This window comes from Phascolarctos cinereus, unplaced genomic scaffold, assembly GCF_003287225.1.
Source record: "Phascolarctos cinereus isolate Bilbo 61053 unplaced genomic scaffold, phaCin_HiC Scaffold_4;HRSCAF=312, whole genome shotgun sequence".
Classification (NCBI taxonomy): domain Eukaryota; kingdom Metazoa; phylum Chordata; class Mammalia; order Diprotodontia; family Phascolarctidae; genus Phascolarctos; species Phascolarctos cinereus.
Window position 1 is genome coordinate 145,916,991 of NW_027555847.1, and position 16,908 is coordinate 145,933,898.

The 16,908-nt window shown below is 38.0% G+C and overlaps 1 protein-coding gene across 1 annotated transcript in view; it reads left to right on the top strand.

Moving 5' to 3' along the window:
- Positions 1–730: 730 nt before the first annotated feature.
- GCNT1 (glucosaminyl (N-acetyl) transferase 1) overlaps positions 731–16,908 on the top strand; it is a 52,319-nt gene continuing 36,141 nt past the window's right edge. The window contains exon 1 of the mRNA XM_078152662.1: positions 731–818. The gene's annotated coding sequence lies outside the window, so the exon portion shown is untranslated. The remainder of the gene's footprint in view (positions 819–16,908) is intronic.

The following is a 16,908-nucleotide window of genomic DNA, read 5'->3' on the forward strand; positions in this document are numbered from 1 at the left end:
TTTTAGAAAGGCACAAACCTCAAATATCCAATCATTGGACTAAGAAAAAAAAATCCTTATCAGCTTTTCTCTCATAACGGAAGGTATGTTTTTCTAAACCTTCGCTGAAATAAGTGTTGGCTTCCTTTAAGTCTCAGCTAAAGTCCTACCTTCTGAAGAAGGCTTTCCCAGTCCTATTTAATCTTTGTATCATCCCTCTGATATTATAATCAATTTATTCTGTGTAATACATCTTGTTTGTATGTAGCTATTTGCATGTTTTTTCCCTCACTAGACCTGAGCTCCTTGAAAGCAGGGATTCTTTTTTGCCTATCTATGTATACTCAGAAATTAGCACAATGCCTGGCAGTAAATGCTTCATAAATGCTTGTGGAGTGATTGATTGATTATGGAAAAGAGGATGCGCTTCAGCTAATGACTCCAGCTATTTGATTAAAGTCAAAAACTAGAAGCAGAGAGAAGTGACACAACCTTGTGCCAGTGGAGTCACTGTTGGCTCATTTCCAGGCTTAGCCCCAGGACCATCAGACTGCCATCAAGCAGTGGTCATGCAAGATTAGCAGGGAGTGATGTATGGCAGAGATGGTATTCCGTGCCCTGGCAAAGACTACACTCCTGGTAGAAACTGCAGAGAATAAATACCTGCTAGAGACCAATGCTACATAAGACCGACAGGGAGAACACTCAGCAGGAAGAGCATGATGACATCACTGAAGACGTCAAGAGCCCACTTTGTCAGGAAAGGGAGTGAGCTGTCTATGTGTGTGCCCTGGCCACATGTGTTCCCTCTCTCTGTATGTCTCTTCTTCCTATGGATGGTGAGTATATTTGTGGGACAATGTATCTCTGGGTTATGGGAGAAATATTTTGTGGATATTTTTCTTACTATGATAGTTCACTATATGTGTCTAAATTAACAATTCTAAGAAAGGTTTTACACAGATGAGAAAACAGACTCATAAGCCCATAATTGATGATTTCTCACAGTTGCCTTTTCAATTTTTTAGTAAAAGTACCACCCGTGATTATTTATACTCATTTAGAGTATTTCCCTTTTTGAGATATCTTGAGGATCAATGCCTCAATTCCTTTAAAAATGTGCTGCCTCTGGTGATGCCTTCCGTATGTCAGGTTCAGGTCCTGATTTGTATATGATATATGGAGGTGGCAGAGTGCAAATGCAATGGTCCTACTATGGTTTCCACTAAGAGTAGCTCATTACGAAAACACCAGCACTCCTATTCCATCTCAAGTAGGTTTATTGTTCTCTTTCTAGTTTAATTTGCAATTACTTTGGAAATAAGATTACTTAGCTATATTTCATGCAAAACTGTCTTTGAAGGTTCATTTTCTTCTCAACTATCTGACTGTTTCATGAGCGGATGCTGCCCATAATCTATGATTCCCCTCTGCAGTGTTTTGCAAATAAGCATATAGTCTACACTCAATCTGTTGAATGAGTTTTAATGACAAAAGTCTGAAAGGAATTAGGTAAAAGTCTCCAACAGACCTTATGTCTTCCTAATGGAAAAAAGAGTAAGCAAATTATAGTTTTCTTGATGAAAAGTAAATACATTTTTGTTGCCAAATGATGAAAGAAACACAGGACAAGAGAAATGATCAACAAAAATTAAGGTTTTTCAGTTTGTCTTACCATGGTAATGAAGCGTTCTCTGACTTTCAATGATGTTATTCAGTTTTGAATGTCAAGAATATGCTGATTGTCCTTATGATAGTCTTTCTGGTTATTAAGCAAGATTCATATAGTATTATTATTCTGATTAACTCTAATGTAACTAAATGAGGTTTTTCTGAGCTCTATTCTGACAGTAATCAAGAAACTTTCTGTTTCCCTTTTAGTTCAGAAAGATAAGGGAAGAAAAATATCCTATGTGATATAAGGTCATTTTAAAAGAATTTATCATCATCTATATTTTATACACATTGATATATCTATATCTATATCTATATTTATATCTATATCTATATCTATATCTATATCTATATCTATATCTATATCTATATCTATATCTATATCTATATCTATATCTATATCTATATCTATATAGATATAGATATCTCTGTATATATATAAAAACAGGATGACTTTCATTCATCTATCTTAAATCTAAACTAATGAGATAACATAACGATCAATTCAATTAGAGTGTAATTTTTTTTACCATAATATAAAGTAAAATACTTACTCTGTGTAATTATTTTGCTGTAACAAATATTTGTAAAACAGTAATGTCACAGTGATATATTATAATGTTCCTTTGACTACTCTTTCTAGATTACAGTAGAAGTTCTAGTTTTATCAATGGCAAAATCAATCAACAAACATTTATTAAGCACCTATTATGTGCCAGACACTGTGCTAAGCACTGGTGATACAAAAAATGCAAATGACAGCCCCTGCTCTCAAGGAGCTTACAGTTTAGTGGGGGAGACAACGAGCAAACAAATAGATACAAAACAAGCTATGTACAGGAGAAATTGTCAATAATTGACAGAGAGAAGGCACTGGAATTAAAAGGTTGGAGGAGGCTTCCTGTAGAAGGTGGGATTTTAGTTCAGACTTAAAGGCAGCTGGGAAATCAGTAGTCTGAGCAGAGGAGGGACAGTGTTCCAGGCAAGGAGACAACCAGTTCCTGGAGCTGAGAAATAGATTGTCTTGTTTGTAGAATAGTCATCAGGTCAGTATCACTGGATAGAAGAGTATGTGTTAGGAAGTAAGGTATAAAAAGACTGGAAAGATAGGAGGGGACTAGGTTATGAAGGGCTTTGAATGACAAACAGAGGGTGTCATATTTGATCCTGGAGGCAACAGGGGCCACTAGAGTTAATTGAGTTGAGGGGAAGGGTGTGTGTGACATGACTGGACCTGTACTTCAGTGGCTGAATGGAGGATGGATTGGAATAGGGAGAGACTGGAGTCTAAGGCAGTAATCTAAACATGAGGTGATGAGGACCTGCACTAGAGTGGTGGTAGTATCAGAGGAAAGAAGGGGACATATTTGAGAAAGATGTTGCAAAGGTTAAATTGACAGGCCTTGGCAACATATTGGATATGGGTGGGTGGGTGAGAGATAGTGAGGAATGCAGAATGACTTCTGGGTTGAGAGCCTGAGGGACTGGGAGGATGGTTTGCCCTCTACTATGTTAGGGAAGGAGGTAGGGGAGGCTTAGGGTGGTGACCAGTTGAGAGAAGACAGTAGAAGAAAAGTTGGGGAGTTAGAATTTGTAGAATTTGGAAACTGATCAGGAGAGAGGGTTATTGGAGAGGAAAGAGTATAAGAAAACTCTAGGTTTGCACATTTGGGTGATCAGAAGGATGACACTGCCCTCAATATAAATAGGAAAGTTCAGAAGAGGAGTGGTTTGGGAGTGGTGGTGGTAATGGTAATACATTCAATTTTAGACATGTTGAGTTTGACATGCCTGCAAGACATCCAATTCAAAATATCAGTTGGTAATGTGGGACTGGATTCCAGAGAGAGGCTAGGGTTAGATGTACATATATGTGGGAGCCTTCTGCATTAAGATAATAAACCCATGGAAATGATGAGGTCACAGAGAAGGAGTGTGTGTGTGTGTGTGTGTGTGTGTGTATAGAGAGAGGAAGGAAAAGAAAAGGGCCCAGGACAGAGCCTTCATTGGCACTGACTCCCCTTTAGGGGTCATAATTTAGATGATAATCCAACAAATTGGACTGAGGTTAAAAAGTGACCAACAGGTAGGAGAACTGATCAGAGTGTCACAAAAACCCAGAGAGGAGACAATATCCAGGAGGCGAAAGTGGTCAACAGTGTCAGATGCTGTACAGAGGTCAAGAAGGAAAAGGGCTGGGAAAAAGTCATCCTATGCAGTCACAATGAGATAACTTTGGAGGAAACAGTTTCAGTTTAGTGACAAGGTTGGTGGTTAGGTTGCAAAGAAATCAAAGTGAATGGGAGAGGAAGGGGAGGATTTTTCTGAGTTTGGCTATGAAAGAAAAAAGAGATATAGAAAGATATCTTGAGAAGATGGTAGGGTCAAGTGAGAATGCATATATTTTTTAAGAGTGGAGGAGACCTGGGTATATTTGTAGAAGGGAATGATAGAGTAGATTGGGAGAGATTGAAAGAAGGGGAGGTGATTATGGGACATACTGTTGGAGGAGACAGGGGGGATAGGATCAAGGGCATGAGTAAAGAGGATGGTTTGGTGAGAAGAGGGTGGTCTCTTCATCAAAGACTAGTGGAGAAGAGAATGGGAAACATATCAAGAGATTTGGAGGTATAGAGTTGGGGACAAGAGAGAACTCAGGCTGAATAGCTTCTGTTTTCTCAGTAAAGTATGAGGTAAGGTCTTCTGAGAGGTTTGGAGAAGTAATTTCTGAGGACCAAGGAGTCAAGTAGAAGGTTTGAAACAGCCTCTGTGCAGAGTGAAACAGAAAATCAATGAGGGAGGATTTGATGAATTTCCTTGCTACAGGGATATTAGGTAACATAAATTGGAAGTAGATTCAGTTAGTAAAGACTGCACAACTTCCTCCAGCACCATTCAACAGTATTCATAAACATATGAGGAGAAACAAAGATGTAATTGGCAACTAGAAGGTACAATGGATAGAGTGCAGGGTGTGAAGTTAGGAAGATCTGAGTTCAAATCCAGCCTCTGATACATACTAGTTGTGTGACCCTGGGCAAGTCACTTAAACTCTGTCTGCCTCAGTTTCCCTATCCATAAAATAGGGATAATAATATCACTTACCTCCCAAGGTTATTGTGAGGATCAAACGAGATAATATTTGTGGAGTACTTAGTACAGGGCTTGGCACATAGTAGAAACTTTTTTTTTTAAGGCTAGCTACTAGCTGTGGTAGGAGTAAAGACAGAGCTGGGTTTTGGAAAAGTATGAGCAGGACAAGAGTGCAAGGGATTGAAGAGTCAAGAATAGTGTAATGTATAACTGAACTGATTAACTTTAATGTCAGGACTGGGAAGGTAGGTAAGTGAAGTCAGAGCAGAGGTAATGGCCTAGGAGAATACTGAGGGGTAGAGGGGCTAGAGGTCAAACTGAAGAAGAATGACAGAATTTGAGAATGAGGTGACCTCAACAGCCGCCTAGTACAAACTGTATTTGGAAGGAATCCCCAATATGACACACTTAAAAATGGCCAGCTAGCCTCTGCTTGAAGACCTCCAAGGAGGAGTAACCCACCACCTCTTGAGGTGGCCTATTCCACTTTGGGATAACCTGAATTTGTTTTTTTTTTAACTTTACAATTTCTACCCATTATTGCTGATTCTATCATCTAGGACAAAATTGATCAAATCTAATCCCTCCTCCAGTTAATAGTCCTTCCAACGCCTGTAGACAGCTCTTCTTCAAGCTAAACCTGCTCAATTACTTCACCCTGGCCTCATATGACATGGATTCAAGCCCCTTTACCATTCTGGATAGTCTACAGTTTATCAATGTCCTATATAAACTGCGGTGCCCAGAATGGAGCTCAGTACATCCATGAGCTCAGTTCTCCCACTCAGACTATTACTTCTGTATTCCTAGTGTGCAAGCAAAGATTGCATTCACTTTTTTTGGCTGCCAAATCATACTGCTGACTCATATTGAGCTTGCAGTTCACTCAAACCCCTAAATTTTTGTCAGAATGGATGGCAGAATGAGTTTTGAAGGAGTAAAAATTAAGGAGAGGTGGAATAATAGCAAATCACAATCAAATAAAGAAATTTCAGAAGTCTTGATTCTGAGCCCTAGTAGATGATGATGAGATTCAAGGTGCGACCCTACCTGGGGCTGAGGTGGTGTGAAGGTCATGGAAGCTAAGGAGAGTGAGTAACTGGAAGGCAATGGTGATTGAGGAAATATCAACATGTGGTACAAGAACAAGTGTTGGGATGGAGCAGAAAAATGGAAGTAAAGGTAGCCTGACATGACTTACTATTCATGAAGTCATATTGGCTCATAGTGATTACCATTTCTCTTTTTAAATACTCACTAACCATTTCTGTTATAATGTTTTTTAGAATTTTACTGGGAAATCCAAGTAAAGTTCACTAGCCTATAGTTTGAACAATAGACCTTCTTTGTTTTGAAAATTGGGTCCCTACACTCATCACGTCTTAGCTTTCAAGGTACTCCATAATTTAACCTTACTCCATATTTTCAATCTTATTTCAAATTTTCCAACATGAATTCTCCTTTCTATTTAGATGCACTCCTCACTGTCCCCCTACAATTCCTTGCTAATTTATACTTCTTACTTTTGATCATTCGTTCTACTGCCCCAGCTTTGAAAGTTCACCTCCCATTCCTTTTCATGAAAATCCTACCCATTTTTCAAGACCCATCTCAAGTCTTATATACTCACACAGTAGAGGCAGTTGGTGGTGCAATGGATAGAGTGCCTGGCTTGGAATCAGGAAAAATGAGTTCATATATGGCCCAGCCATGTGACTCTGGGAAAGTCACTTAATCTTAGTTTGGTTCAATATCCTCAACTGTAAAATGGGAGAAAAAAAATGAAAAAAGGCCAAGGTCTTCTACTGCATCCAGGGCCATCTCCAATTGTCCTGATCTATATCTTGCTGCTGGACCTAGATGGCTTCAGAGGAGACTTTGTATAGCCCTACCTACTTAAATCCAATTCACTTGCACGTCATGGCATCACCTTCATGATGTCTCATCCCTCTTCAAGGACAAAGGACAAACAACAACAATAACACAAAAAGGGGGAAAATAAGCACATATCTCTCAGGGTTGTTGTGAGGATCAAATGAAATAATTTTTTTTAAAGCACTTAGCACAGTGCCTGGCACATAGTATATAGAAATGCTTAATCCTTCCCCCTTCCCTGGCTACTCTGATCCCAGTCTCTGAACTATCATCCTTATAATCTATTCCATATAATTTAGCCCTTAACTATATACTGTTATTTACTGCTGCTACTGTTTCATGCGTTATATAGCATTCCCCTATGCAATGATTTTAAGATGGCATTCAGCTTCTGATTAGAATGTTAAACGTACCTGAAGGTAGGATCAGAGATTTAGAAATAGAAAGGGATTGTAAGGGCCACTGAATCTAACCATTTCATTTGATAGATGAGCAGATCGAGGCTCAGAGAGGTTAAAAAACCTGTGTACTGTCATGCATTCTAAGCACTAAACTTAGGTCTTCCTGGCTCTAAGTTTAGCAATCTACCACCATGGCATGTTCAAGTTCAAAAACTTTATTTGCATTTTATACATCTGGCATTTGAATCTCTCTCTAAAAGACATAATAGTAGTCATTTAAGAGAATTTTCTGTCTGGTTCATGGTCTTTCTGATTTTTTTTTCTATTATTTTCCTGTGTCCTTAATGGCTAATGGATACTATTCTATATAATATTCCACGAACTTTTCTTTCATTTGAAGTAATGTTAATGTTTTATTTTCTTACCAGCTCCTTTTTGGCAAATTATTTATAACATTTTCCCCCAGCAATACAAATATTGATTTTACCAGTCAATATTGCTATTTTTGTCATTTGTTCCTGAAGTTATACTTCCCATCTTGTGCTTATCATAGGTAATTTTTTAGACACGTTCTCAACCTTCTAGTAATGTACCATTTCAATGTAAATTTTGTTAAACATTTTTAGAATGATTTAAAAAATTCTGTATTCTATATCAATTTTTAAGGTATCAATCATCACTATTGCTACTCTAATGATGTTCCATGGCAAAGAGGTGACCGTGGGATCCAAAAAGCACAAACTCTTGTGGCTCTTATCAACCTGGAAAGGTTGCAGGTATAGTCCTGTCATCTGTCCTTACATCTTCTGTCTGAAATCATCTTAACTAAAACCAGATAGACTCATAACCAGACCGGCCACAGGGTGATGAATTTTCCAGTCACAGAAACTTTTGCAGACCATTTATCAAATCATGGAGGTATTGTGATCTGCACAAGCAGAGAGAATACATATGCACATTAACAAAGTCACAGATCCCTGAAGTATTGACATATTTGATCATTAAAACTGTTGCTAATTTGTTACTTTGAAATATCTGTAATTGTGCTGCAGACTTTAATCCCCCCATGCCTTAGTATGTAGTTCATTAGTGGTTATAGCCCCAAATATTCATCATTTGTTAGTATAACAAATAAACTTCTCATGTTCTACCAGTACAGCCTTTGAGAAGCCACAATAATGCTATGTTAAAATGGGGTAACCAACCACACATAACTTTAGTGAATGTATTAAGATGATAAGAAACAGTGTGGTTTAGTAGATAGAGAGCTGGCCTTGGAGCCAGGAAGACCTGGGTTAAGCTCCACCTTTAATACATACAGGCTGTATGCAACACTGGGCAAATTGTTTAAGCTGAGTTCTTTAGGATACTCATTAAATTAGTTGCAGAGAAGGTACCAACCTGCATTGGTAGAGGACGTTCCTTCCCTATGCTGATGAAATCACAAGTCCAAGCCCTATCTCTATTAAGATGACATGATTCTCTTTTTATTGTCACATGATAACTGATGTTCATAGTAATAATCTTGAGGCAATGAAAGATCCAAAAGTGCTCTCAGAATCAATCAGAAAACGTTAAACCTAAAACCCAGTACACCGGGGCAGCTAGGTGGCGCGATGGATAGAGCACTGGCCCTTGATTCATGAGGACACGAGTTCAAATCTGGCCTCAGACACATAACACTTACTAGCTGTGTGACACTGGGCAAGTCACTTAACCCCCATCGCCCAACCAAAAGAATAAATAAATAAATAAATGGATTTTTAAAAAAAGAACTTAGCATAATTTATAATGGAAACACATTAGAAGTTTTCCCATTAAGATCAGGAGTAAAGGAAAGGTACTCACTGGTTATAGTTTTATTTGACATGGTACTAGAAATGCTAGCTATAGCAACAAGGTAGGAAAAGGAAATAGTAGTAATTAACATAGAGAAGGAGACAACAAAACTATCTGTATTTGTAGGTGGTAATACAATTCACAGAGGAAATCTCAAAGAATCAGTGAAGAAATTAATCAAGATCATCTATAGCTTCAGCAAACTAGCATGGTATAATTAAAAGTACACTAGTTCTGGAATCAGAAAACCTGAGCTCAAATGTCATCTCTGATACATACTCCATGTGTAACTTTTGACAAGTCTCATCTGGACCTCAGATTCCTCGTCTGTAAAAATAAGAGGGTTTGGCTAGATGGCTTCTGAGGTATCTCCTAGTTCCACATGTGATCCTTTGATTTATGGTTCTAAAACAAACTCACAAAACCACTAGTTTCTCTATATCCTGTTAACAAAACTTAGGAAGAAGAAGGATAGGAAAGTCCATTTAAGAGAAAAGTCATTAAATATCTGGGAATTAATCTATCAACACACACAAGACATATAAATACAGTTACAAAGTAATTTTTTGTGGAAATAAAAAAATACCTAGGCAATAGGAGATATATTCAGTGTTCATCAATTAATCAGCCAATCAACAAGCATTATTAGGTGCCTATTATGCTCCAGGCACTGTCCTGAGCACTGAGGAATCAAAGAAAGGTATAAGATAGTTCTTGCTCTCAAGAAACTCAAACTCTAATGGAGAAGACAACATGAAAACAAACCAATTATGTACAAATAAGCTCTATACAAGATAATTTTGAAATAATCAACAGGATGAAGGCATTAGCATTAAGGAGTATCAGAAAAGGCTTCTTGTAGAAGATGAGGTTTTATTTTCTCCCAATTACATGTAAAAATAATTTTTAACATTTGTTTTTAAAATTTTTAGTTCCAAATTCTCTCCCTTCCTCCCTCCTCCCCCCCCCCATTAAGAAGGCAAGTAATTCAATATAGGTTATACATGTGTAGTCATGCAAAATATATTTCCATATTAGTCATGTTGTGGAAGAAAACACAGACACTCTCCCCAAAAAACTCAAGAAAAATAAAGTAAAAAAGTATGGTTTAATCTATATTCAGACACCATCAGTTCTTTATCTGGGAATGGAGAGCATTTTTCATCATAAGCCTTTCTGAGTTGTCTTGGACCATTGTATTGCTGAGAATTGTTAAATCATTCATAGTTGATCATCTTACAATATTCCTGTTATTTTGTAGACAGTACATTTCACTTGGCATCAGCTCATGTAAGTCTTTCCAGGTTTTTCTGACAGCATCCTGCTCATCATTTCTTATAGAACAATAGTATTCCATCACAACCACATACCACAATTTGTTCAGCCATTCCCTAATTGATGAGCATCCTCAATTTCCAATCCTTTGCCACCAGAAAAGAGCTGCTATAAATATTTTTGTACATATAGGTCCTTCTCCTTTTTGTTTTTTGTTATCTCTTTTTGGATACAGACCTAGTTGTGGTATTGCTGGCAAAAGGATATGAATGTTTCATAGCCCTTTGGGCATAGTTCCAAATTGCTCTACAAAATGGCTGAATCAGTTCACAATTCCACCAACAGTGCATTAATGTCTCATTTTTCCCCACATCTCCTTCAACATTTGTCATTTTCATTTTCTGTGCTATTAGCTGATGTAATTGGTATAAGGTAGTACCTCAGAATTTTTGTTTTGATGTGTATTTCTCCAGTCAATAGTAATTTAGAGCATTTTAAAAATATGGTTACAGATAGCTTTGATTACTTCATCTGAAAACTGTTTGTATCTTTTATTGCCTTAGTTCTCTGTGTACTTGAGAAATAAGGCCTTTATCAGAGAAACTTACTTCAAAATTTTTCTACAGTTGTGATTGCTAAATGTATGTTCCTCCATTCTATTCCCCTCCATTTTTTCTGTTCTCTCTCTCCTTTCATCCTGTCCCTCCTCAAAAGTGTTTTGCTTCTGACTACCACCTCCCCCAATTTGCCCTCCCTTCTATCAACCTCCCCCCCCCCAGAAGATGAGAGTTTAGCTGAGACTTAAAGGAAGCCAGAAGAGCTGGAGGTAGAGATGAGGCAGGACAGCATTCCAGACATGGGAGATAGTCAGTGAAAAATGCCTGGAGTCTGAAGATGGAGTTTTGAGCTTGAGGAATAGTAAGGAGACCAATATCATTGGATTGCAGAATGTATGGGGAGAGTAAGGTACAAGAAAATTGAAAAGGCAGAGGTGTCAAGGACTCTGAATGCCAAACAGAGGCCTTTTTATTTGATCCTAGAGATGATAGGAAGCCACTGGAATTTACTGAATAGGGAGAGGTGTCAGATATGTGCTTTAGGAAGATTAATTTGACAGCTGAGTTGAGGATGGACTGGAGTGGGGAATGACTTGAGGAAGGGAAACCAAGATGAATAGGCAGCTGTGTGACACTGTAGATAGTGCATTGGGTCTGGAGTCATGAAGACCTGAATTCAAATCTTTCCACAGATACTTATTAGCTATGTGACCATGGTCATGTCAACCCCTATTTGCCTCAATTTGTTCAACTGTAAAATGGGGATAATAATAACGCCTCCCAGGATGGTTGTGAAGATCAAATATGACAATATTTGTAAAATCCTTAACAGTAACTAGAACATAGTAGATAATTAATAAATGCTTGTTTCTTTCCATCTTATTTCAATAGTCCAGGTGGGGGGTGATGAGGGCACCTGGTTGGTGGCAATGTCAAAGGAAAGAAGAGGCCTTAAACAAGAGATGTTACAAAGGTAAACTGACAGGACTTGGCAATAAATTGGATATTGAGAATGAGGGAGAGTAATGAGCTGAGGATGACATCTAGTTTGGGAACCTTGGTGACTGGGAGGATGGTGGTGCCCTCAGTAGTAACAGGGAAGTCCAGAAGTGGGGGGTGGGGAGTAGGGGTAATTAGTTCAGTTTTGGAAAAGTTGGTGGTTTAATGGAAAGTTTGATATTCAAGTCTGGAGGCAAGGAGAAAGGTTATGACTGGACAAGTTGATCTGAGAATCATCAGGATAGAAATGATCATTAAATCCTTAGGAGCTGATAAGATCGCCAAGCAAAATAATATAGGAGAAGAGGGCTCAGAACAAAACTCTGGGGAATACCCACCTTTAGTAGGGGTTACCTGGATGAAGATCCAGCAAACAGCCAGACAGATAAAAGGAGAACCAGACTAATGCAGTGTCATGGAAACCTAGAGAGAGTGAAGAAGGTATCAAAGAGAAGAGAGGGATTGACAACATCAAAGGCTTAAGAAATGTCAAGAAGGATGAAGACTGAACAAAGGTCATGAGATTAGGAAAGTAAGAGATCACTGGTGATTTTGAGGCAACTATATAAGTGCTTATTCCCTTCCCCCTTCCCTTCCTCAATTTGGCAAGAGCAGTTTTGGTTGAATGCTGAGGTTGGAAGCTAGACTATAGAGAATTAAGGAGTGAGAAAAGAAAGAAAGTGGAAGCCATTCATTATTGATGGTCTTCTAGTTTAGCTGCAAAAGGGAAAAGAGATATCAAACAATAGATATTAATGATGGATGGATAGTAAAGATTTTTGGAAGATGCATGTGGAAAGAATAGGGGTATATTCGCAGGCAGTCTGGAAGCAGCCAGTAGAAAAAGAGAAATTGAAGATAAGGTGATTGGGTGGACATGATAGAAAGGACACCTGCTGGAGAAGACCAGATGTAATGGGATTGTTTGTGAATAAAGGGGTTTGTACTGCAAGGAGAAAGACTACCTCTTCATGTGAGCTTGGGTGAAGGTGGAGATAGTGGAAGAAAGCATATGAGTGATGTGAGGTAAAGACGACAGGAGAAGAGAGAGTTTTTGGTGAATGCCTCAATTTTCTTAATGAAATATGAGGCAAAATTCATAGATGCTAGGATACCATACTACCCTAAGTTACATTTCTATTCTTAATCACTCTTGAATTTTCATCTTTATTTTGAGTACGCCAGGATTCATCTTATTTGAAAAGACCTTTGCAATCTATTGAGGAAATACCAAGTGCTTGCTGTAGCAACATCAGAACCTGAAACATGTACAGAAGAGACTCTGTCATAGGTAACCTGCCTTCTATCCTTGCTCACAGAGGGATGTGACTTAAGATATATATGTATATGTGCATGTACATGTACATGTACATGTATATGTATATGTATATGTATATGTATATGTATATGTATATGTATATGTATATGTATATGTATATGTATATGTACATGTACATGTACGTGTACGTGTATGTGTATATGTATGTGTATATGTATATGTATATGTATATGTATATGTATATGTATATGTATATGTACATGTATATGTATATGTATATGTATATGTATATGTATATGTATATGTATATGTATATGTATATGTATATGTATATGTATATGTATATGTATATGTATATGTATATAATGTGTGTATATATGTATATCTAGATACTTTCATATGATCTTACCTCTGCTTCAGATATGATCAATTCCAAATTGTCTGCATGATTATCTGCAAATCAGGTACACATTAAGGCAGATTAAGGCAGTTATACCACCCATCAAGGTCTAAACCGTGTTTGATGCTGTTGTAGTTGTAGTTCAGTTATGTCCCACTCTTTGTGACCCCATTTGGGGTTTTCTTGGCAACGATACTGGAGTGGTTTGCCATTTCCTTCTCCAGCTCATTTTACAATAAGGAAACTGAGGCAAACAGGGTGAAATGACTTGCCCAGTGTCACACAGCTAGTAAATGTCTGAGGCCAGATTTGAACTCAGGAAGATGAGTCTTCCTGACTCCAGGTCAGACACTCTATCCACTGCTGTACGTCATTACCTATTTGATGCTGCTTTACCTCAAAATACAAGCATTTTGTCCAGGTTACCCCATCCTTACCATTTCTGTAAAAGCTAATATAAATTGTTTCCCCACATAGCTACTTCACAAATAAAGCCATAAAATTGTAGAGTTAGAAATGACCTCAGAGGTCATTTAAGCCAACCACTTCCCAATAACGTCAACAAACATTCACTCAGTCTCTGATAGAAGACCTTTAGTGAAGGAGAATTCACTGGCATAGTGGATAAATTACTGCACCTGGAGTCAGGAGGATACAGCCTTTGTCACTTTGGAGCTGTATGGCTCTGGCCAAGTCATTTTTACCTTTCTGAGCCTCAGTTTCCTTATTTGTAACATTGGGATAATAATAACACTTATAGAGTTATTGGGAGGATCAACCGAGATAATGTAAATCACTATGCCAACCTTAAAACACTTAGTAAATGTGAGTCATTATTATAGTTACCCTAGAGACTGACCAATTCCCTTTCTAAACAGCTCTAGTTATTAGGAAGTTGGTTATGTTTAGTTTTGTTTTTCCCTTTACATTGCATTGAAATCCAGTTCCCAGTAGTTTCCACCCATGAATCCTACTTCTGCTCTCCAGTTAAGCATATCAGATTAATTCTCCTTCTCTTTGACAACCCTTTGATCTCTTGAGGACTGCTACCTAATTGCCCCTAAGTTCTCTCTTTTCCAAGCGAGACATCTTTAATCTCTGGAACTGATTCTTTTTATGGCATGGTTTTGAGAATCCTCCTCATCCTGGTTTGCTTTCCTCTGAATGTGCTCTAGTTCATTAATATCCTTCTTACAGTGTAAGAACTAGACCCAGCACTCCACATGTGGTCTGAGCAGAGCATGATATGGAAAGAGAATTGCCTCTCTGTTTCCAACAGGAGTTTAGTCAGGAGAGAGCTGGGTTCAGACTGACACTCACTAAATATCTGCCTCACAATATAATTATTGTTTGATTCAAATGGGATAAATGTCTATACAATGCTTTTGAAACTTTAAAGTGTTATATAAATGCCAGTTGAATTTTTAAAAAAAAATGAATTCAGACTTACTTTGCATTTCTTCTTTTGGCCATCACAGACCACAATCTACTAACTCCTTTAGGTCTGAACTGCTTTCAAACCATTTTACCGCATCCTGTATTTGTCCAGCTGATTTTTTTAATCTGAGTGTAGGCTTTTACATTTATCCTACTGTGTTTCATCTTATTAGCTTCAGCCTACTGTTCCATCGAGTTGTGGTCCATGTAGACCAGAGGTTCCCAAACTTATTTGGCCTACCACACCTTTTTAGAAAAGTACTCAGTGTACCCCTGGAAATCTACTTTCTTTAACCCTTTAATGGTTTTTAAAAAAAATTTCATCATTTCAAAAAATATAAAATATGTATATTTTAAATGATGTGTCTTAAATTTAATAATTTATTGTAAATTTGGGGTTTTTTTCCTGCATTGAAATTTTGATGATGCACTGTTGCATCATGTAACCATATAGCATCATATTGTAAACAAGCCATTACATGTACATGTTCCGGCTGATGCATGCTGGACTTCCCAACAATTAGAGACACCCTCACCTGCCAATGCTTGCTAGTTAAGTCCTATCAGTGAACTTGACCAGTGATTGGTTATAACTTGCATTTTGTGTGTTTATTTGGAAAATAATATAATCACTACAGCTTTAACTCTGATACACAACAGATGAAACATACAAGAACAGTTTTTCAAAATTTTCTTCTCTTCTTTCCTTATGCTTCCACTGCCCCCTTATTTTTATTCAACACCCCCAAATTGCACTCAAGGCTACTACTGCCCCCCTGGATTGTTCCAGCACCCTCCAGGGGGTGGTGTTGCCCACTTTGGGAATCTAGAAGACTTTCTAGCTTCCTTTCAATTGCAAATTTGATAAGCGTAACACAGGTACCTCCAGTCAAGTCACTGATAAAGAAGTTGATAATAACAGGGTCAAGGTCAGAACTCTGTGGCATTTTACTCAACACTTTCCAGATTGACATATCTGTTAATTAATAATCTTTGAGAACAGTACTAAATTTCTACCTAACTGTATCATATTATCCACTCCCCATGTCTCCATTTTGGCTACAAGTATATTTTAAGGGACTTCTTCAAATGACTGGCTGAAATTCAGATATACTATGACTAGAGGATTCTTTTTATCTAGTTTTAGTCCCTCATAATATTCTTGTCAAATATCCTGCCTCAGCTAGCGTGCACTCGCTTTCAACCTCCATTGTGCCACAGGTGACGTTCTTGGGAGCCCCTGATTTGTACAGTCTGCCCTAGTCATATGTGATTGTGTTAAGGGATGAGTGGCCTTATCTTCTAGAGGGTTGGACCTACATCCCCAAAGCTCAGCCACTGATCTGAGATACCAACCTTTTTGCTCCCTCATTCCCAGAGAAGAAAGGAGGGAAAGTGAATTGGGTTGAGGCAACAGGAAAGTTGTCCTTCCTCCTTGGCTGTTAGACGCCCAGGGCCCAAGGAAGCCTGGCAGGTGTGCTTCAAATGTGTGTATGTTGGGATGTTGTGATATGGGATTAGCACAATGGTTTTCAAACTTTTTGTAGAATGCTTTTTTTCCCCAGGCAATTGGGGTTAAGTGGCTTGCCCAAGGTCACACAGCTAGTAAGTGTAAAGTGTTTGGTCTGAGACCCCATTTGAACTCAGGTCCTCCTGACTTCAGGGCTGGTGCTCTATCCACTGCGCCACCTAGCTCCCCCTAAAGTTTTCAAACTTTTTGGCTTCAAGACCTCTTTACACTCTTAAAAATTATTGAGGATCCCAAATAACTTTTATTTATTTGGGTTCTGCCCATTAATATTTGCTATATTAGAAATTAAAATCTTAGTATCATTATGAAAATAGTTTTGACCTACTGATCAACTGAAAGGATCTCTGACCATTTGGGGAAGAAACACCTCTCTCTAAAATTCAATTCCCTGGGTCAAAATCCCAGTCCCTCCACTATAATTTTGGCTCTAGTTTGAACTCCCAGAGAACACTGAAAGTTTGTCTCTCATCATGAGCGTGAGTTACCTTCTATATCCAATACATTTTAATTAGCAGAATCATGCACCTCCAATATGTTTCTTTCCCAGTGGAAATAATTTTTTTCATTTA